This window comes from Ranitomeya variabilis, chromosome 2, assembly GCF_051348905.1.
Source record: "Ranitomeya variabilis isolate aRanVar5 chromosome 2, aRanVar5.hap1, whole genome shotgun sequence".
Taxonomy (NCBI): domain Eukaryota; kingdom Metazoa; phylum Chordata; class Amphibia; order Anura; family Dendrobatidae; genus Ranitomeya; species Ranitomeya variabilis.
In genome coordinates this window covers 577,433,783-577,454,540 of record NC_135233.1, presented here as the reverse complement: position 1 = coordinate 577,454,540, position 20,758 = coordinate 577,433,783, and positions in this window count along the sequence as shown.

Genomic DNA, 20,758 nt, shown 5'->3' with positions numbered 1-20,758 from the left:
ACAACAAAGGATCTAGTCCTAAATGTCCAAGTACAGTGTAGAGGGGTGAAAGCTAGCTCTTCACCCCTATGGGTGCCTAACCCTTTATGCAAAGAGTGCAAAGAGTTAGCCGTATGCCTTAAGCCTAGCCAGCACTTGTGCCCATGCCTTAAGCCTAGCCAGCACTTGTGCCCATGCCTTAAGCCCAGCCTGCACTTGTGCCCATGCCTTAAGCCCAGCCTGCACTTGTGCCCATGCCTTAAGCCCAGCCTGCACTTGTGCCCATGCCTTAAGCCCAGCCTGCACTTGTGCCCATGCCTTAAGCCCAGCCTGCACTTGTGCCCATGCCTTAAGCCCAGCCTGCACTTGTGCCCATGCCTTAAGCCCAGCCTGCACTTGTGCCCATGCCTTAAGCCCAGCCTGCACTTGTGCCCATGCCTTAAGCCCAGCCTGCACTTGTGCCCATGCCTTAAGCCCAGCCTGCACTTGTGCCCATGCCTTAAGCCCAGCCTGCACTTGTGCCCATGCCTTAAGCCCAGCCTGCACTTGTGCCCATGCCTTAAGCCCAGCCTGCACTTGTGCCCATGCCTTAAGCCCAGCCTGCACTTGTGCCCATGCCTTAAGCCCAGCCTGCACTTGTGCCCATGCCTTAAGCCCAGCCTGCACTTGTGCCCATGCCTTAAGCCCAGCCTGCACTTGTCCCCATGCCTTAAGCCCAGCCTGCACTTGTCCCCATGCCTTAAGCCCAGCCTGCACTTGTGCCCATGCCTTAAGCCCAGCCTGCACTTGTGCCCATGCCTTAAGCCCAGCCTGCACTTGTGCCCATGCCTTAAGCCCAGCCTGCACTTGTGCCCATGCCTTAAGCCCAGCCTGCACTTGTGCCCATGCCTTAAGCCCAGCCTGCACTTGTGCCCATGCCTTAAGCCCAGCCTGCACTTGTGCCCATGCCTTAAGCCCAGCCTGCACTTGTGCCCATGCCTTAAGCCCAGCCTGCACTTTTGAGCCCCTTGCATGTTGGTTATGCACATAGGGCAGGCTTTACGCTCTTCGCTCTTGTCCCGTCTGAATGCGCATGCACGACTGTAATTGGGGAAGAAGGCATTACCCATTTACGGAGGACAGACAAGTAGTGCCTGGTCGCTTGGAGCATGGGGTTATGGAGAGGCTCCGCACTGTACAACAAAGGATCTAGTCCTAAATGTCCAAGTACAGTGTAGAGGGGTGAAAGCTAGCTCTTCACCCCTATGGGTGCCTAACCCTTTATGCAAAGAGTGCAAAGAGTTAGCCGTATGCCTTAAGCCTAGCCAGCACTTGTGCCCATGCCTTAAGCCTAGCCAGCACTTGTGCCCATGCCTTAAGCCCAGCCTGCACTTGTGCCCATGCCTTAAGCCCAGCCTGCACTTGTGCCCATGCCTTAAGCCCAGCCTGCACTTGTGCCCATGCCTTAAGCCCAGCCTGCACTTGTGCCCATGCCTTAAGCCCAGCCTGCACTTGTGCCCATGCCTTAAGCCCAGCCTGCACTTGTGCCCATGCCTTAAGCCCAGCCTGCACTTGTGCCCATGCCTTAAGCCCAGCCTGCACTTGTGCCCATGCCTTAAGCCCAGCCTGCACTTGTGCCCATGCCTTAAGCCCAGCCTGCACTTGTGCCCATGCCTTAAGCCCAGCCTGCACTTGTGCCCATGCCTTAAGCCCAGCCTGCACTTGTGCCCATGCCTTAAGCCCAGCCTGCACTTGTGCCCATGCCTTAAGCCCAGCCTGCACTTGTGCCCATGCCTTAAGCCCAGCCTGCACTTGTGCCCATGCCTTAAGCCCAGCCTGCACTTGTGCCCATGCCTTAAGCCCAGCCTGCACTTGTGCCCATGCCTTAAGCCCAGCCTGCACTTGTGCCCATGCCTTAAGCCCAGCCTGCACTTGTGCCCATGCCTTAAGCCCAGCCTGCACTTGTGCCCATGCCTTAAGCCCAGCCTGCACTTGTGCCCATGCCTTAAGCCCAGCCTGCACTTGTGCCCATGCCTTAAGCCCAGCCTGCACTTGTGCCCATGCCTTAAGCCCAGCCTGCACTTGTGCCCATGCCTTAAGCCCAGCCTGCACTTGTGCCCATGCCTTAAGCCCAGCCTGCACTTGTGCCCATGCCTTAAGCCCAGCCTGCACTTGTGCCCATGCCTTAAGCCCAGCCTGCACTTGTGCCCATGCCTTAAGCCCAGCCTGCACTTGTGCCCATGCCTTAAGCCCAGCCTGCACTTGTGCCCATGCCTTAAGCCCAGCCTGCACTTGTGCCCATGCCTTAAGCCCAGCCTGCACTTGTGCCCATGCCTTAAGCCCAGCCTGCACTTGTGCCCATGCCTTAAGCCCAGCCTGCACTTGTGCCCATGCCTTAAGCCCAGCCTGCACTTGTGCCCATGCCTTAAGCCCAGCCTGCACTTGTGCCCATGCCTTAAGCCCAGCCTGCACTTGTGCCCATGCCTTAAGCCCAGCCTGCACTTGTGCCCATGCCTTAAGCCCAGCCTGCACTTGTGCCCATGCCTTAAGCCCAGCCTGCACTTGTGCCCATGCCTTAAGCCCAGCCTGCACTTGTGCCCATGCCTTAAGCCCAGCCTGCACTTGTGCCCATGCCTTAAGCCCAGCCTGCACTTGTGCCCATGCCTTAAGCCCAGCCCGCACTTGTGCCCATGCCTTAAGCCCAGCCCGCACTTGTGCCCATGCCTTAAGCCCAGCCCGCACTTGTGCCCATGCCTTAAGCCCAGCCCGCACTTGTGCCCATGCCTTAAGCCCAGCCCGCACTTGTGCCCATGCCTTAAGCCCAGCCCGCACTTGTGCCCATGCCTTAAGCCCAGCCCGCACTTGTGCCCATGCCTTAAGCCCAGCCCGCACTTGTGCCCATGCCTTAAGCCCAGCCCGCACTTGTGCCCATGCCTTAAGCCCAGCCCGCACTTGTGCCCATGCCTTAAGCCCAGCCCGCACTTGTGCCCATGCCTTAAGCCCAGCCCGCACTTGTGCCCATGCCTTAAGCCCAGCCTGCACTTGTGCCCATGCCTTAAGCCCAGCCTGCACTTGTGCCCATGCCTTAAGCCCAGCCTGCACTTGTGCCCATGCCTTAAGCCCAGCCTGCACTTGTGCCCATGCCTTAAGCCCAGCCTGCACTTGTGCCCATGCCTTAAGCCCAGCCTGCACTTGTGCCCATGCCTTAAGCCCAGCCTGCACTTGTGCCCATGCCTTAAGCCCAGCCTGCACTTGTGCCCATGCCTTAAGCCCAGCCTGCACTTGTGCCCATGCCTTAAGCCCAGCCTGCACTTGTGCCCATGCCTTAAGCCCAGCCTGCACTTGTGCCCATGCCTTAAGCCCAGCCTGCACTTGTGCCCATGCCTTAAGCCCAGCCTGCACTTGTGCCCATGCCTTAAGCCCAGCCTGCACTTGTGCCCATGCCTTAAGCCCAGCCTGCACTTGTGCCCATGCCTTAAGCCCAGCCTGCACTTGTGCCCATGCCTTAAGCCCAGCCTGCACTTGTGCCCATGCCTTAAGCCCAGCCTGCACTTGTGCCCATGCCTTAAGCCCAGCCTGCACTTGTGCCCATGCCTTAAGCCCAGCCTGCACTTGTGCCCATGCCCTAAGCCCAGCCTGCACTTGTGCCCATGCCCTAAGCCCAGCCTGCACTTGTGCCCATGCCCTAAGCCCAGCCTGCACTTGTGCCCATGCCCTAAGCCCAGCCTGCACTTGTGCCCATGCCCTAAGCCCAGCCTGCACTTGTGCCCATGCCCTAAGCCCAGCCTGCACTTGTGCCCATGCCCTAAGCCCAGCCTGCACTTGTGCCCATGCCCTAAGCCCAGCCTGCACTTGTGCCCATGCCCTAAGCCCAGCCTGCACTTGTGCCCATGCCCTAAGCCCAGCCTGCACTTGTGCCCATGCCCTAAGCCCAGCCTGCACTTGTGCCCATGCCCTAAGCCCAGCCTGCACTTGTGCCCATGCCCTAAGCCCAGCCTGCACTTGTGCCCATGCCCTAAGCCCAGCCTGCACTTGTGCCCATGCCCTAAGCCCAGCCTGCACTTGTGCCCATGCCCTAAGCCCAGCCTGCACTTGTGCCCATGCCCTAAGCCCAGCCTGCACTTGTGCCCATGCCCTAAGCCCAGCCTGCACTTGTGCCCATGCCCTAAGCCCAGCCTGCACTTGTGCCCATGCCCTAAGCCCAGCCTGCACTTGTGCCCATGCCCTAAGCCCAGCCTGCACTTGTGCCCATGCCCTAAGCCCAGCCTGCACTTGTGCCCATGCCCTAAGCCCAGCCTGCACTTGTGCCCATGCCCTAAGCCCAGCCTGCACTTGTGCCCATGCCCTAAGCCCAGCCTGCACTTGTGCCCATGCCCTAAGCCCAGCCTGCACTTGTGCCCATGCCCTAAGCCCAGCCTGCACTTGTGCCCATGCCCTAAGCCCAGCCTGCACTTGTGCCCATGCCCTAAGCCCAGCCTGCACTTGTGCCCATGCCCTAAGCCCAGCCTGCACTTGTGCCCATGCCCTAAGCCCAGCCTGCACTTGTGCCCATGCCCTAAGCCCAGCCTGCACTTGTGCCCATGCCTTAAGCCCAGCCTGCACTTGTGCCCATGCCTTAAGCCCAGCCTGCACTTGTGCCCATGCCTTAAGCCCAGCCTGCACTTGTGCCCATGCCTTAAGCCCAGCCTGCACTTGTGCCCATGCCTTAAGCCCAGCCTGCACTTGTGCCCATGCCTTAAGCCCAGCCTGCACTTGTGCCCATGCCTTAAGCCCAGCCTGCACTTGTGCCCATGCCTTAAGCCCAGCCTGCACTTGTGCCCATGCCTTAAGCCCAGCCTGCACTTGTGCCCATGCCTTAAGCCCAGCCTGCACTTGTGCCCATGCCTTAAGCCCAGCCTGCACTTGTGCCCATGCCTTAAGCCCAGCCTGCACTTGTGCCCATGCCTTAAGCCCAGCCTGCACTTGTGCCCATGCCTTAAGCCCAGCCTGCACTTGTGCCCATGCCTTAAGCCCAGCCTGCACTTTTGAGCCCCTTGCATGTTGGTTATGCACATAGGGCAGGCTTTACGCTCTTCGCTCTTGTCCCGTCTGAATGCGCATGCACGACTGTAATTGGGGAAGAAGGCATTACCCATTTACGGAGGACAGACAAGTAGTGCCTGGTCGCTTGGAGCATGGGGTTATGGAGAGGCTCCGCACTGTACAACAAAGGATCTAGTCCTAAATGTCCAAGTACAGTGTAGAGGGGTGAAAGCTAGCTCTTCACCCCTATGGGTGCCTAACCCTTTATGCAAAGAGTGCAAAGAGTTAGCCGTATGCCTTAAGCCCAGCCTGCACTTGTGCCCATGCCTTAAGCCCAGCCTGCACTTGTGCCCATGCCTTAAGCCCAGCCTGCACTTGTGCCCATGCCTTAAGCCCAGCCTGCACTTGTGCCCATGCCTTAAGCCCAGCCTGCACTTGTGCCCATGCCTTAAGCCCAGCCTGCACTTGTGCCCATGCCTTAAGCCCAGCCTGCACTTGTGCCCATGCCTTAAGCCCAGCCTGCACTTGTGCCCATGCCTTAAGCCCAGCCTGCACTTGTGCCCATGCCTTAAGCCCAGCCTGCACTTGTGCCCATGCCTTAAGCCCAGCCTGCACTTGTGCCCATGCCTTAAGCCCAGCCTGCACTTGTGCCCATGCCTTAAGCCCAGCCTGCACTTGTGCCCATGCCTTAAGCCCAGCCTGCACTTGTGCCCATGCCTTAAGCCCAGCCTGCACTTGTGCCCATGCCTTAAGCCCAGCCTGCACTTGTGCCCATGCCTTAAGCCCAGCCTGCACTTGTGCCCATGCCTTAAGCCCAGCCTGCACTTGTGCCCATGCCTTAAGCCCAGCCTGCACTTGTGCCCATGCCTTAAGCCCAGCCTGCACTTGTGCCCATGCCTTAAGCCCAGCCTGCACTTGTGCCCATGCCTTAAGCCCAGCCTGCACTTGTGCCCATGCCTTAAGCCCAGCCTGCACTTGTGCCCATGCCTTAAGCCCAGCCTGCACTTGTGCCCATGCCTTAAGCCCAGCCTGCACTTGTGCCCATGCCTTAAGCCCAGCCTGCACTTGTGCCCATGCCTTAAGCCCAGCCTGCACTTGTGCCCATGCCTTAAGCCCAGCCTGCACTTGTGCCCATGCCTTAAGCCCAGCCTGCACTTGTGCCCATGCCTTAAGCCCAGCCTGCACTTGTGCCCATGCCTTAAGCCCAGCCTGCACTTGTGCCCATGCCTTAAGCCCAGCCTGCACTTGTGCCCATGCCTTAAGCCCAGCCTGCACTTGTGCCCATGCCTTAAGCCCAGCCTGCACTTGTGCCCATGCCTTAAGCCCAGCCTGCACTTGTGCCCATGCCTTAAGCCCAGCCTGCACTTGTGCCCATGCCTTAAGCCCAGCCTGCACTTGTGCCCATGCCTTAAGCCCAGCCTGCACTTGTGCCCATGCCTTAAGCCCAGCCTGCACTTGTGCCCATGCCTTAAGCCCAGCCTGCACTTGTGCCCATGCCTTAAGCCCAGCCTGCACTTGTGCCCATGCCTTAAGCCCAGCCTGCACTTGTGCCCATGCCTTAAGCCCAGCCTGCACTTGTGCCCATGCCTTAAGCCCAGCCTGCACTTGTGCCCATGCCTTAAGCCCAGCCTGCACTTGTGCCCATGCCTTAAGCCCAGCCTGCACTTGTGCCCATGCCTTAAGCCCAGCCTGCACTTGTGCCCATGCCTTAAGCCCAGCCTGCACTTGTGCCCATGCCTTAAGCCCAGCCTGCACTTGTGCCCATGCCTTAAGCCCAGCCTGCACTTGTGCCCATGCCTTAAGCCCAGCCTGCACTTGTGCCCATGCCTTAAGCCCAGCCTGCACTTGTGCCCATGCCTTAAGCCCAGCCTGCACTTGTGCCCATGCCTTAAGCCCAGCCTGCACTTGTGCCCATGCCTTAAGCCCAGCCTGCACTTGTGCCCATGCCTTAAGCCCAGCCTGCACTTGTGCCCATGCCTTAAGCCCAGCCTGCACTTGTGCCCATGCCTTAAGCCCAGCCTGCACTTGTGCCCATGCCTTAAGCCCAGCCTGCACTTGTGCCCATGCCTTAAGCCCAGCCTGCACTTGTGCCCATGCCTTAAGCCCAGCCTGCACTTGTGCCCATGCCTTAAGCCCAGCCTGCACTTGTGCCCATGCCTTAAGCCCAGCCTGCACTTGTGCCCATGCCTTAAGCCCAGCCTGCACTTGTGCCCATGCCTTAAGCCCAGCCTGCACTTGTGCCCATGCCTTAAGCCCAGCCTGCACTTGTGCCCATGCCTTAAGCCCAGCCTGCACTTGTGCCCATGCCTTAAGCCCAGCCTGCACTTGTGCCCATGCCTTAAGCCCAGCCTGCACTTGTGCCCATGCCTTAAGCCCAGCCTGCACTTGTGCCCATGCCTTAAGCCCAGCCTGCACTTGTGCCCATGCCTTAAGCCCAGCCTGCACTTGTGCCCATGCCTTAAGCCCAGCCTGCACTTGTGCCCATGCCTTAAGCCCAGCCTGCACTTGTGCCCATGCCTTAAGCCCAGCCTGCACTTGTGCCCATGCCTTAAGCCCAGCCTGCACTTGTGCCCATGCCTTAAGCCCAGCCTGCACTTGTGCCCATGCCTTAAGCCCAGCCTGCACTTGTGCCCATGCCTTAAGCCCAGCCTGCACTTGTGCCCATGCCTTAAGCCCAGCCTGCACTTGTGCCCATGCCTTAAGCCCAGCCTGCACTTGTGCCCATGCCTTAAGCCCAGCCTGCACTTGTGCCCATGCCTTAAGCCCAGCCTGCACTTGTGCCCATGCCTTAAGCCCAGCCTGCACTTGTGCCCATGCCTTAAGCCCAGCCTGCACTTGTGCCCATGCCTTAAGCCCAGCCTGCACTTGTGCCCATGCCTTAAGCCCAGCCTGCACTTGTGCCCATGCCTTAAGCCCAGCCTGCACTTGTGCCCATGCCTTAAGCCCAGCCTGCACTTGTGCCCATGCCTTAAGCCCAGCCTGCACTTGTGCCCATGCCTTAAGCCCAGCCTGCACTTGTGCCCATGCCTTAAGCCCAGCCTGCACTTGTGCCCATGCCTTAAGCCCAGCCTGCACTTGTGCCCATGCCTTAAGCCCAGCCTGCACTTGTGCCCATGCCTTAAGCCCAGCCTGCACTTGTGCCCATGCCTTAAGCCCAGCCTGCACTTGTGCCCATGCCTTAAGCCCAGCCTGCACTTGTGCCCATGCCTTAAGCCCAGCCTGCACTTGTGCCCATGCCTTAAGCCCAGCCTGCACTTGTGCCCATGCCTTAAGCCCAGCCTGCACTTGTGCCCATGCCTTAAGCCCAGCCTGCACTTGTGCCCATGCCTTAAGCCCAGCCTGCACTTGTGCCCATGCCTTAAGCCCAGCCTGCACTTGTGCCCATGCCTTAAGCCCAGCCTGCACTTGTGCCCATGCCTTAAGCCCAGCCTGCACTTGTGCCCATGCCTTAAGCCCAGCCTGCACTTGTGCCCATGCCTTAAGCCCAGCCTGCACTTGTGCCCATGCCTTAAGCCCAGCCTGCACTTGTGCCCATGCCTTAAGCCCAGCCTGCACTTGTGCCCATGCCTTAAGCCCAGCCTGCACTTGTGCCCATGCCTTAAGCCCAGCCTGCACTTGTGCCCATGCCTTAAGCCCAGCCTGCACTTGTGCCCATGCCTTAAGCCCAGCCTGCACTTGTGCCCATGCCTTAAGCCCAGCCTGCACTTGTGCCCATGCCTTAAGCCCAGCCTGCACTTGTGCCCATGCCTTAAGCCCAGCCTGCACTTGTGCCCATGCCTTAAGCCCAGCCTGCACTTGTGCCCATGCCTTAAGCCCAGCCTGCACTTGTGCCCATGCCTTAAGCCCAGCCTGCACTTGTGCCCATGCCTTAAGCCCAGCCTGCACTTGTGCCCATGCCTTAAGCCCAGCCTGCACTTGTGCCCATGCCTTAAGCCCAGCCTGCACTTGTGCCCATGCCTTAAGCCCAGCCTGCACTTGTGCCCATGCCTTAAGCCCAGCCTGCACTTGTGCCCATGCCTTAAGCCCAGCCTGCACTTGTGCCCATGCCTTAAGCCCAGCCTGCACTTGTGCCCATGCCTTAAGCCCAGCCTGCACTTGTGCCCATGCCTTAAGCCCAAGCCTGCACTTGTGCCCATGCCTTAAGCCCAGCCTGCACTTGTGCCCATGCCTTAAGCCCAGCCTGCACTTGTGCCCATGCCTTAAGCCCAGCCTGCACTTGTGCCCATGCCTTAAGCCCAGCCTGCACTTGTGCCCATGCCTTAAGCCCAGCCTGCACTTGTGCCCATGCCTTAAGCCCAGCCTGCACTTGTGCCCATGCCTTAAGCCCAGCCTGCACTTGTGCCCATGCCTTAAGCCCAGCCTGCACTTGTGCCCATGCCTTAAGCCCAGCCTGCACTTGTGCCCATGCCTTAAGCCCAGCCTGCACTTGTGCCCATGCCTTAAGCCCAGCCTGCACTTGTGCCCATGCCTTAAGCCCAGCCTGCACTTGTGCCCATGCCTTAAGCCCAGCCTGCACTTGTGCCCATGCCTTAAGCCCAGCCTGCACTTGTGCCCATGCCTTAAGCCCAGCCTGCACTTGTGCCCATGCCTTAAGCCCAGCCTGCACTTGTGCCCATGCCTTAAGCCCAGCCTGCACTTGTGCCCATGCCTTAAGCCCAGCCTGCACTTGTGCCCATGCCTTAAGCCCAGCCTGCACTTGTGCCCATGCCTTAAGCCCAGCCTGCACTTGTGCCCATGCCTTAAGCCCAGCCTGCACTTGTGCCCATGCCTTAAGCCCAGCCTGCACTTGTGCCCATGCCTTAAGCCCAGCCTGCACTTGTGCCCATGCCTTAAGCCCAGCCTGCACTTGTGCCCATGCCTTAAGCCCAGCCTGCACTTGTGCCCATGCCTTAAGCCCAGCCTGCACTTGTGCCCATGCCTTAAGCCCAGCCTGCACTTGTGCCCATGCCTTAAGCCCAGCCTGCACTTGTGCCCATGCCTTAAGCCCAGCCTGCACTTGTGCCCATGCCTTAAGCCCAGCCTGCACTTGTGCCCATGCCTTAAGCCCAGCCTGCACTTGTGCCCATGCCTTAAGCCCAGCCTGCACTTGTGCCCATGCCTTAAGCCCAGCCTGCACTTGTGCCCATGCCTTAAGCCCAGCCTGCACTTGTGCCCATGCCTTAAGCCCAGCCTGCACTTGTGCCCATGCCTTAAGCCCAGCCTGCACTTGTGCCCATGCCTTAAGCCCAGCCTGCACTTGTGCCCATGCCTTAAGCCCAGCCTGCACTTGTGCCCATGCCTTAAGCCCAGCCTGCACTTGTGCCCATGCCTTAAGCCCAGCCTGCACTTGTGCCCATGCCTTAAGCCCAGCCTGCACTTGTGCCCATGCCTTAAGCCCAGCCTGCACTTGTGCCCATGCCTTAAGCCCAGCCTGCACTTGTGCCCATGCCTTAAGCCCAGCCTGCACTTGTGCCCATGCCTTAAGCCCAGCCTGCACTTGTGCCCATGCCTTAAGCCCAGCCTGCACTTGTGCCCATGCCTTAAGCCCAGCCTGCACTTGTGCCCATGCCTTAAGCCCAGCCTGCACTTGTGCCCATGCCTTAAGCCCAGCCTGCACTTGTGCCCATGCCTTAAGCCCAGCCTGCACTTGTGCCCATGCCTTAAGCCCAGCCTGCACTTGTGCCCATGCCTTAAGCCCAGCCTGCACTTGTGCCCATGCCTTAAGCCCAGCCTGCACTTGTGCCCATGCCTTAAGCCCAGCCTGCACTTGTGCCCATGCCTTAAGCCCAGCCTGCACTTGTGCCCATGCCTTAAGCCCAGCCTGCACTTGTGCCCATGCCTTAAGCCCAGCCTGCACTTGTGCCCATGCCTTAAGCCCAGCCTGCACTTGTGCCCATGCCTTAAGCCCAGCCTGCACTTGTGCCCATGCCTTAAGCCCAGCCTGCACTTGTGCCCATGCCTTAAGCCCAGCCTGCACTTGTGCCCATGCCTTAAGCCCAGCCTGCACTTGTGCCCATGCCTTAAGCCCAGCCTGCACTTGTGCCCATGCCTTAAGCCCAGCCTGCACTTGTGCCCATGCCTTAAGCCCAGCCTGCACTTGTGCCCATGCCTTAAGCCCAGCCTGCACTTGTGCCCATGCCTTAAGCCCAGCCTGCACTTGTGCCCATGCCTTAAGCCCAGCCTGCACTTGTGCCCATGCCTTAAGCCCAGCCTGCACTTGTGCCCATGCCTTAAGCCCAGCCTGCACTTGTGCCCATGCCTTAAGCCCAGCCTGCACTTGTGCCCATGCCTTAAGCCCAGCCTGCACTTGTGCCCATGCCTTAAGCCCAGCCTGCACTTGTGCCCATGCCTTAAGCCCAGCCTGCACTTGTGCCCATGCCTTAAGCCCAGCCTGCACTTGTGCCCATGCCTTAAGCCCAGCCTGCACTTGTGCCCATGCCTTAAGCCCAGCCTGCACTTGTGCCCATGCCTTAAGCCCAGCCTGCACTTGTGCCCATGCCTTAAGCCCAGCCTGCACTTGTGCCCATGCCTTAAGCCCAGCCTGCACTTGTGCCCATGCCTTAAGCCCAGCCTGCACTTGTGCCCATGCCTTAAGCCCAGCCTGCACTTGTGCCCATGCCTTAAGCCCAGCCTGCACTTGTGCCCATGCCTTAAGCCCAGCCTGCACTTGTGCCCATGCCTTAAGCCCAGCCTGCACTTGTGCCCATGCCTTAAGCCCAGCCTGCACTTGTGCCCATGCCTTAAGCCCAGCCTGCACTTGTGCCCATGCCTTAAGCCCAGCCTGCACTTGTGCCCATGCCTTAAGCCCAGCCTGCACTTGTGCCCATGCCTTAAGCCCAGCCTGCACTTGTGCCCATGCCTTAAGCCCAGCCTGCACTTGTGCCCATGCCTTAAGCCCAGCCTGCACTTGTGCCCATGCCTTAAGCCCAGCCTGCACTTGTGCCCATGCCTTAAGCCCAGCCTGCACTTGTGCCCATGCCTTAAGCCCAGCCTGCACTTGTGCCCATGCCTTAAGCCCAGCCTGCACTTGTGCCCATGCCTTAAGCCCAGCCTGCACTTGTGCCCATGCCTTAAGCCCAGCCTGCACTTGTGCCCATGCCTTAAGCCCAGCCTGCACTTGTGCCCATGCCTTAAGCCCAGCCTGCACTTGTGCCCATGCCTTAAGCCCAGCCTGCACTTGTGCCCATGCCTTAAGCCCAGCCTGCACTTGTGCCCATGCCTTAAGCCCAGCCTGCACTTGTGCCCATGCCTTAAGCCCAGCCTGCACTTGTGCCCATGCCTTAAGCCCAGCCTGCACTTGTGCCCATGCCTTAAGCCCAGCCTGCACTTGTGCCCATGCCTTAAGCCCAGCCTGCACTTGTGCCCATGCCTTAAGCCCAGCCTGCACTTGTGCCCATGCCTTAAGCCCAGCCTGCACTTGTGCCCATGCCTTAAGCCCAGCCTGCACTTGTGCCCATGCCTTAAGCCCAGCCTGCACTTGTGCCCATGCCTTAAGCCCAGCCTGCACTTGTGCCCATGCCTTAAGCCCAGCCTGCACTTGTGCCCATGCCTTAAGCCCAGCCTGCACTTGTGCCCATGCCTTAAGCCCAGCCTGCACTTGTGCCCATGCCTTAAGCCCAGCCTGCACTTGTGCCCATGCCTTAAGCCCAGCCTGCACTTGTGCCCATGCCTTAAGCCCAGCCTGCACTTGTGCCCATGCCTTAAGCCCAGCCTGCACTTGTGCCCATGCCTTAAGCCCAGCCTGCACTTGTGCCCATGCCTTAAGCCCAGCCTGCACTTGTGCCCATGCCTTAAGCCCAGCCTGCACTTGTGCCCATGCCTTAAGCCCAGCCTGCACTTGTCCCCATGCCTTAAGCCCAGCCTGCACTTGTCCCCTTGCCTTAAGCCCAGCCTGCACTTGTCCCCATGCCTTAAGCCCAGCCTGCACTTGTGCCCATGCCTTAAGCCCAGCCTGCACTTGTGCCCATGCCTTAAGCCCAGCCTGCTCTTGTGCCCATGCCTTAAGCCCAGCCTGCACTTGTGCCCATGCCTTAAGCCCAGCCTGCTCTTGTGCCCATGCCTTAAGCCCAGCCTGCACTTGTGCCCATGCCTTAAGCCCAGCCTGCACTTGTGCCCATGCCTTAAGCCCAGCCTGCACTTGTGCCCATGCCTTAAGCCCAGCCTGCACTTGTGCCCATGCCTTAAGCCCAGCCTGCACTTGTGCCCATGCCTTAAGCCCAGCCTGCACTTGTGCCCATGCCTTAAGCCCAGCCTGCACTTGTGCCCATGCCTTAAGCCCAGCCTGCACTTGTGCCCATGCCTTAAGCCCAGCCTGCACTTGTGCCCATGCCTTAAGCCCAGCCTGCACTTGTGCCCATGCCTTAAGCCCAGCCTGCACTTGTGCCCATGCCTTAAGCCCAGCCTGCACTTGTGCCCATGCCTTAAGCCCAGCCTGCACTTGTGCCCATGCCTTAAGCCCAGCCTGCACTTGTGCCCATGCCTTAAGCCCAGCCTGCACTTGTGCCCATGCCTTAAGCCCAGCCTGCACTTGTGCCCATGCCTTAAGCCCAGCCTGCACTTGTGCCCATGCCTTAAGCCCAGCCTGCACTTTTGAGCCCCTTGCATGTTGGTTATGCACATAGGGCAGGCTTTACGCTCTTCGCTCTTGTCCCGTCTGAATGCGCATGCACGACTGTAATTGGGGAAGAAGGCATTACCCATTTACGGAGGACAGACAAGTAGTGCCTGGTCGCTTGGAGCATGGGGTTATGGAGAGGCTCCGCACTGTACAACAAAGGATCTAGTCCTAAATGTCCAAGTACAGTGTAGAGGGGTGAAAGCTAGCTCTTCACCCCTATGGGTGCCTAACCCTTTATGCAAAGAGTGCAAAGAGTTAGCCGTATGCCTTAAGCCTAGCCAGCACTTGTGCCCATGCCTTAAGCCTAGCCAGCACTTGTGCCCATGCCTTAAGCCTAGCCTGCACTTGTGCCCATGCCTTAAGCCCAGCCAGCACTTGTGCCCATGCCTTAAGCCCAGCCAGCACTTGTGCCCATGCCTTAAGCCCAGCCTGCACTTGTGCCCATGCCTTAAGCCCAGCCTGCACTTGTGCCCATGCCTTAAGCCCAGCCTGCACTTGTGCCCATGCCTTAAGCCCAGCCTGCACTTGTGCCCATGCCTTAAGCCCAGCCAGCACTTGTGCCCATGCCTTAAGCCCAGCCTGCACTTGTGCCCATGCCTTAAGCCCAGCCTGCACTTGTGCCCATGCCTTAAGCCCAGCCTGCACTTGTGCCCATGCCTTAAGCCCAGCCTGCACTTGTGCCCATGCCTTAAGCCCAGCCTGCACTTGTGCCCATGCCTTAAGCCCAGCCTGCACTTGTGCCCATGCCTTAAGCCCAGCCTGCACTTGTGCCCATGCCTTAAGCCCAGCCTGCACTTGTGCCCATGCCTTAAGCCCAGCCTGCACTTGTGCCCATGCCTTAAGCCCAGCCTGCACTTGTGCCCATGCCTTAAGCCCAGCCTGCACTTGTGCCCATGCCTTAAGCCCAGCCTGCACTTGTGCCCATGCCTTAAGCCCAGCCTGCACTTGTGCCCATGCCTTAAGCCCAGCCTGCACTTGTGCCCATGCCTTAAGCCCAGCCTGCACTTGTGCCCATGCCTTAAGCCCAGCCTGCACTTGTGCCCATGCCTTAAGCCCAGCCTGCACTTGTGCCCATGCCTTAAGCGCAGGCTGGGCTTAAGGCATGGGCACAAGTGCAGGCTGGGCTTAAGGCATGGGCACAAGTGCAGGCTGGGCTTAAGGCATGGGCACAAGTGCAGGCTGGGCTTAAGGCATGGGCACAAGTGCAGGCTGGGCTTAAGGCATGGGCACAAGTGCAGGCTGGGCTTAAGGCATGGGCACAAGTGCAGGCTGGGCTTAAGGCATGGGCACAAGTGCAGGCTAGGCTTAAGGCATGGGCACAAGTGCTGGCTAGGCTTAAGGCATACGGCTAACTCTTTGCACTTTTTGCATAAAGGGTTAGGCACCCATAGGGGTGAAGAGCTAGCTTTCACCCCTCTACTCTGTACTTGGACATTTAGGACTAGATCCTTTGTTGTACAGTGCGGAGCCTCTCCATAACCCCATGCTCCAAGCGACCAGGCACTACTTGTCTGTCCTCCGTAAATGGGTAATGCCTTCTTCCCCAATTACAGTCGTGCATGTGCATTCAGACGGGACAAGAGCGAAGAGCGTAAAGCCTGCCCTATGTGCATAACCAACATGCAAGGGGCTCAAAAGTGCAGGCTGGGCTTAAGGCATGGGCACAAGTGCAGGACTGATGTAGACCTGATGACGCTGTGTGGCCATCCAATCACTGTAATGGCACAACCAGCATAGCTGCAGCATTACCGTGTGTGGCAGACAATCCCTGCATGTTCATTGGCTCTCTAAAGAGTGCCAAACATGCAGGGGACACGAGCTCCCGCCGAGCAACCCCGGAAGTACTCGGCGAGGGCTGAGCATCTCAAGCAGTGAGATGCTCGGGCGAGTACCGAGTAGCGTCGAGCGTGCTCGCTCATCACTAGTCATCATCCATTAGTGACAATCACCCTGTCGGAAAAATGAAGCTACATTGTATCTCGTTGTTTGTACCTCCTCATACTGGTTTAAGCATGGTGAATCTTCTGATTTTTCTTCTCTGTAGTTTATGCTTAACCTGGAGCAGGTCATGCAGATGATGTGATCTTTTGGTCATTTGCACAATGATAACAATTATCAACAATCTAATTGTAGACAATTTTTTTTTGAGGTGTGATATTTATACGAGGTCGAGATCTACTGTCCTGCAGTCGAGAAAATAATCTACTATAACAATATGTAATATATAACCGCAGCTCACGTGCAAAACCTGCACTGGAGAATAAAGGTATGGGACGAGCCGGGCACGGTGGTGAACCGTCCACTGAGCCAGTGCGAGGATAAGGTGGTGTCATGATCCATTTTTGGATTCATGGCAGCTCTGGTTCCACTTTGATTTAAATGGGAACTTTTTTCCTTTCAGGACCAGTGGGGGTTAATGTCAGATACACATGCTGGAACCCTGCTGCAACTGCAGAGTGGCTAGGTTAGCTGATGTGGGTGGTGACCACTCCCACCATCCTTTAAATAGTCACTTGGTGCATGAGCTGACTGTCAGTGATGGAGCATTCTATATTGACCAAGCCTGGGGGAAGGAGCTCTCTGGCTGTTGTTGTGTTCCAGCTGGTTTCATCTGCTGTGCAGTGCTTTGCAGCAGAGAAGGCTATTAAACTAGATTTGGTGTTTTTGTCCTCATCTGTCTCGTGTTTGTCACTGTCCCCTGTGTCGTTCCATCTGCAGTGATGAGGCAAGAAACCTTGCCGACCAGTGCACTTGCTAGGGCAGTGCTAGGTGGCAGCGAGGGATGAGGTTCCTGACGGCAGTAGGGGGAAGGACCCACTTAGGGAAGTGCAGGGTCAGTCTCAGGTTTGAGCAGGAGGTGTCCATCCCTCATTTCCCTATCAGTATGGCCTTTCTCTCCCCATTTCCATCCCGTTGTGTGTGTGTCATGCCGTCCACTGAGCTCCCCCCGTGGGGTCGCTACATATCTTGACAGGCGGTCGCAGGGCACAGCGCTTTGTATATGGAATCATACAAATTCATTTGCAGGACTGGATTGCTTGACATAAATATGCCAAAAATGGTAAACTGGGAAGGAATATGTAATACCACAGGTTCCTGGTTGTTACAGTGGCATTGCTTTCCTCACGAGGAGAGTGATGTCATGCTTGGAAGCGAGGAAGGATTCATTTATCAGGTATTCAAAAACATGCAACATGTTCTTACTCCAGGCTAGAAGGGGGAGCTCTGATACAGTTTGTGGATGGCTCCCCTCTATATATATACAGTGTTTACAAGTAGTATTCAACCCCCTGCAGATTTAGCAGGTTTACACATTTGGAATTAACTTGGCATTGTGACATTTGGACTGTAGATCAGCCTGGAAGTGTGAAATGCACTGCAGCAAAAAAGAATGTTATTTCTTTGTTTATTTTTTTTTTTAAATTGTGAAAAGTCTTTTCAGAGGGTCATTTATTATTCAACCCCTCAACCCACCAGAATTCTGTTTGGTTCCCCTAAAGTATTAAGAAGTAGTTCAGGCACAAAGAACAATGAGCTTCACATGTTTGGATTAATTATCTCTTTTTCCAGCCTTTTCTGACTATTTAAGACCCTCCCCAAACTTGTGAACAGCACTCATACATGGTCAACATGGGAAAGACAAAGGAGCATTCCAAGGCCATCAGAGACAAGATAGTGGAGGGTCACAAGGCTGGCAAGGGGTACAAAACCCTTTCCAAGGAGTTGGGCCTACCTGTCTCCACTGTTGGGAGCATCATCCGGAAGTGGAAGGCTTATGGAACTACTGTTAGCCTTCCACGGCCTGGACAGCCTTTGAAAGTTTCCTCCCGTGCCGAGGCCAGGCTTGCCTGAAGAGTCAAGGCTAACCCAAGGACAACAAGGAAGGAGCTCCGGGAAGATCTCATGGCAGTGGGGACATTGGTTTCAGTCAATACCATAAGTAACGTACTCCACCGCAATGGTCTCTGTTCCAGACGAGCCCGTAAGGTACCTTTACTTTCAAAGCGTCATGTCAAGGCTCGTCTACAGTTTGCTCATGATCACTTGGAGGACTCTGAGACTGACTGGTTCAAGGTTCTCTGGTCTGATGAGACCAAGATCGAGATCTTTGGTGCCAACCACACACGTGACGTTTGGAGACTGGATGGCACTGCATACGACCCCAAGAATACCATCCCTACAGTCAAGCATGGTGGTGGCAGCATCATGCTGTGGGGCTGTTTCTCAGCCAAGAGGCCTGGCCATCTGGTCCGCATCCATGGGAAGATGGATAGCATGGCCTACCTGGAGATTTTGGCCAAGAACCTCCGCTCCTCCATCAAGGATCTTAAGATGGGTCGTCATTTCAACTTCCAACAAGACAACGACCCAAAGCACACAGCCAAGAAAACCAAGGCCTGGTTCAAGAGGCAAAAAATCAAGGTGTTGCAGTGGCCTAGTCAGTCTCCTGACCTTAACCCAATTGAAAACTTGTGGAAGGAGCTCAAGATTAAAGTCCACATGAGACACCCAAAGAACCTAGATAACTTGGAGAAGATCTCCATGGAGGAGTGGGCCAAGATAACTCCAGAGACCTGTGCCTGCCTGATCAGGTCTTATAAAAGACGATTATTAGCTGTAATTGCAAACAAAGGTTATTCCACAAAATATTAAACCTAGGGGTTGAATAATTATTGACCCACACTTTTATGTTTAAAATTTATAAAAATTTAACTGAGCAACAAAACTTTTTGGTTTGTAAGATTTATGCATCTGTTAATAAATCCTGCTCTTGTTTGAAGGCTCTAACTTATTAAACCTGCTAAATCTGCAGGGGGTTGAATACTACTTGTAGGCATTGTGTGTATATATATATATATATATATATATATATATATATATATATATATATATATATATATATATATATATATATATATATATATCTCAGAGGTGTCAAACTGCATTCCTCGAGGGCCGCCAACAGGTCATGTTTTCAGGATTTCCTTGTATTGCACAGGTGATAATTTAATCACCTGCACAGAATGATTCCAGCACCTTGTGGAATGCTAAGGAAATCCTGAAAACATGACCTGTTGGCGGCCCTCGAGGAATGCAGTTTGACACCTCTGATATATATACTGTGTGTATATATATATATATATATATATATTCATATATATTCATATATATTCTGGCTGGAGGAAAGTAGTCAGTCTGTCACAGAGCAGTCAATGAGAGGAGTCTTTGAGAGAAACAGAGGAAAGGGGCCATCCAGACTAGAAACTCTGCAGCTCCTGTGAGGAAAGTGTGGGGCCATGCAGCCACGTGAGGCGCTGTTGCTCCTGGAAAGGAGAGAGAAAAGGATGGAACAAGCTGTAGAGCGCGTGAAGGAGGAAAAGGAGCAAAAGTGAGTTAAAAGCTGGAAGGAAGCTGCGACTGGGCTTCGTCCACACTGAGCACAGATACTGGCAGCTGGAAGACTGAGGTTGTGGGGGTAACTCTATGCCCCACAGCAGAAACTTGCAAATAGCAGATTGCAAGTTACCTGTCCACCATTGACACCCGAGGACACAGTAGCAGATACAGTCCGGGTCGTGATAGAGATCCTGTTAAAAGGCTCGAGTTACCTGTCATACGGGTAGTGTCCTACCAACAAGGGGGACAGAGAGGAAACGTGAGGACCTTGAGTGAGGCCTAAAGCAGCAAGGGACTACAATGCAGCGCTAGTAGGAAGGCAACCCCACCTGGTAAAGGGGATTCAAGATTCGCTTCCAAGCCAGCCGGACCATACCTGTACCTGTGATCCGTTATCCTGGACTGTGGCTGCCTGATTTAATCAGTAAAGAGGTAAAGAGACTGCCACCCTGTGTCTTCTGTTTCTTTCTACACCACCTACCGCCTGTCCCAACTACACAGGGACCCTTGGGGACCCAGCTTCACCTGTGGGAAGCTATACCATTCCTGCTGCCACAACATCACCCCAGAGGACCCCTTTAAGCAGCGTTGGTCACCCCTGACCGAGTGCAACAGGTGGCGTCACGAACATTTCTTATTTTACAAACTTTATTCAAACCCCTTTAAAGACCGTCCCCTTTAACATGGGTGCTCAGGGCCACGAACCAGGTCGCTGCCACCGTTACACATCCCTTTAAGTACCAGACCCGGTACCAAGTGCCCCACGGCCCTGGTGGGGGTTCCAAATACCCATTTAATCATTTAATTATTGTGATATCAAAAGTTCTGTAGCTTTCTTATTTAATCTCTGCTTCAATCCTATCCATAATGCTCCCATCACCCATCAACATCATCTATCAGCCATCCATCTTACGGAGCACAGTGCGGCAGTAGAGGACCTGACTGTCATCTCTCGGGGCCCGTTTCGTCCCTCTTTCTCCCACATACATTTATACCAGTTTCTCTCTGCTTCTCTTGGCACCGCTGGGCATGAACACGACTGATGGAGATCATCTTGTTGAAGCTGCTTCACACCTCTTTCCTATTCATCACATGCGCTGTGTTGTGCACACGCTGCAGCTGTCAATAAGAGATAGTCTGCAAGACAGACATGCTGGAACTCTGATTAGCAAAGTGAGGAAATTGACTATTGCTGCCAGAACCCCTAAAATTGATTCCATCTTGAAGAGACGTGCTGGAAAAGGGGCAATTGTGGACCAAGCCACTCAGTGGGGCAGCACCTATTTAATGATTGAGCGATTGCTTAAGCTGAAACCCTTCCTTGTAGGCCGGTTTCACATGTCAGTGGCTCCGGTACGTGTGGTGACAGTTTTCTCACATACCGGAGACACTGACTCACGTAGACACATTAAAATCAATGTGTCTCTGCACATGTCAGCGTGTTTTCACGGACCGTGTGTCCGTTTGAAAAACACGGAGACATGTCAGTGTTCGTGGGAGCGCACGGATCACACGGACCCATTAAAGTCAATGGGTCCGTGTAAAACACATACCGCACACGGATGCGGTCTGTGTTCCATCCGTGTGCCATGCAGGAGACAGCGCTACAGTAGGGTTGGAGCCGCATATTCATTACTGTAATGAGCGGCACCATGTGACCGCTCATACAGGAGAAGCTGCGGCGCTGAGAGGAGGCATCGAGGGAGCTGGGTGAGTATTTTATTTCCAGCGGGTGGGCGCACAGGGGGGGAGGGGGGTGGTGACAAAGATCTTTATTTCAACCGC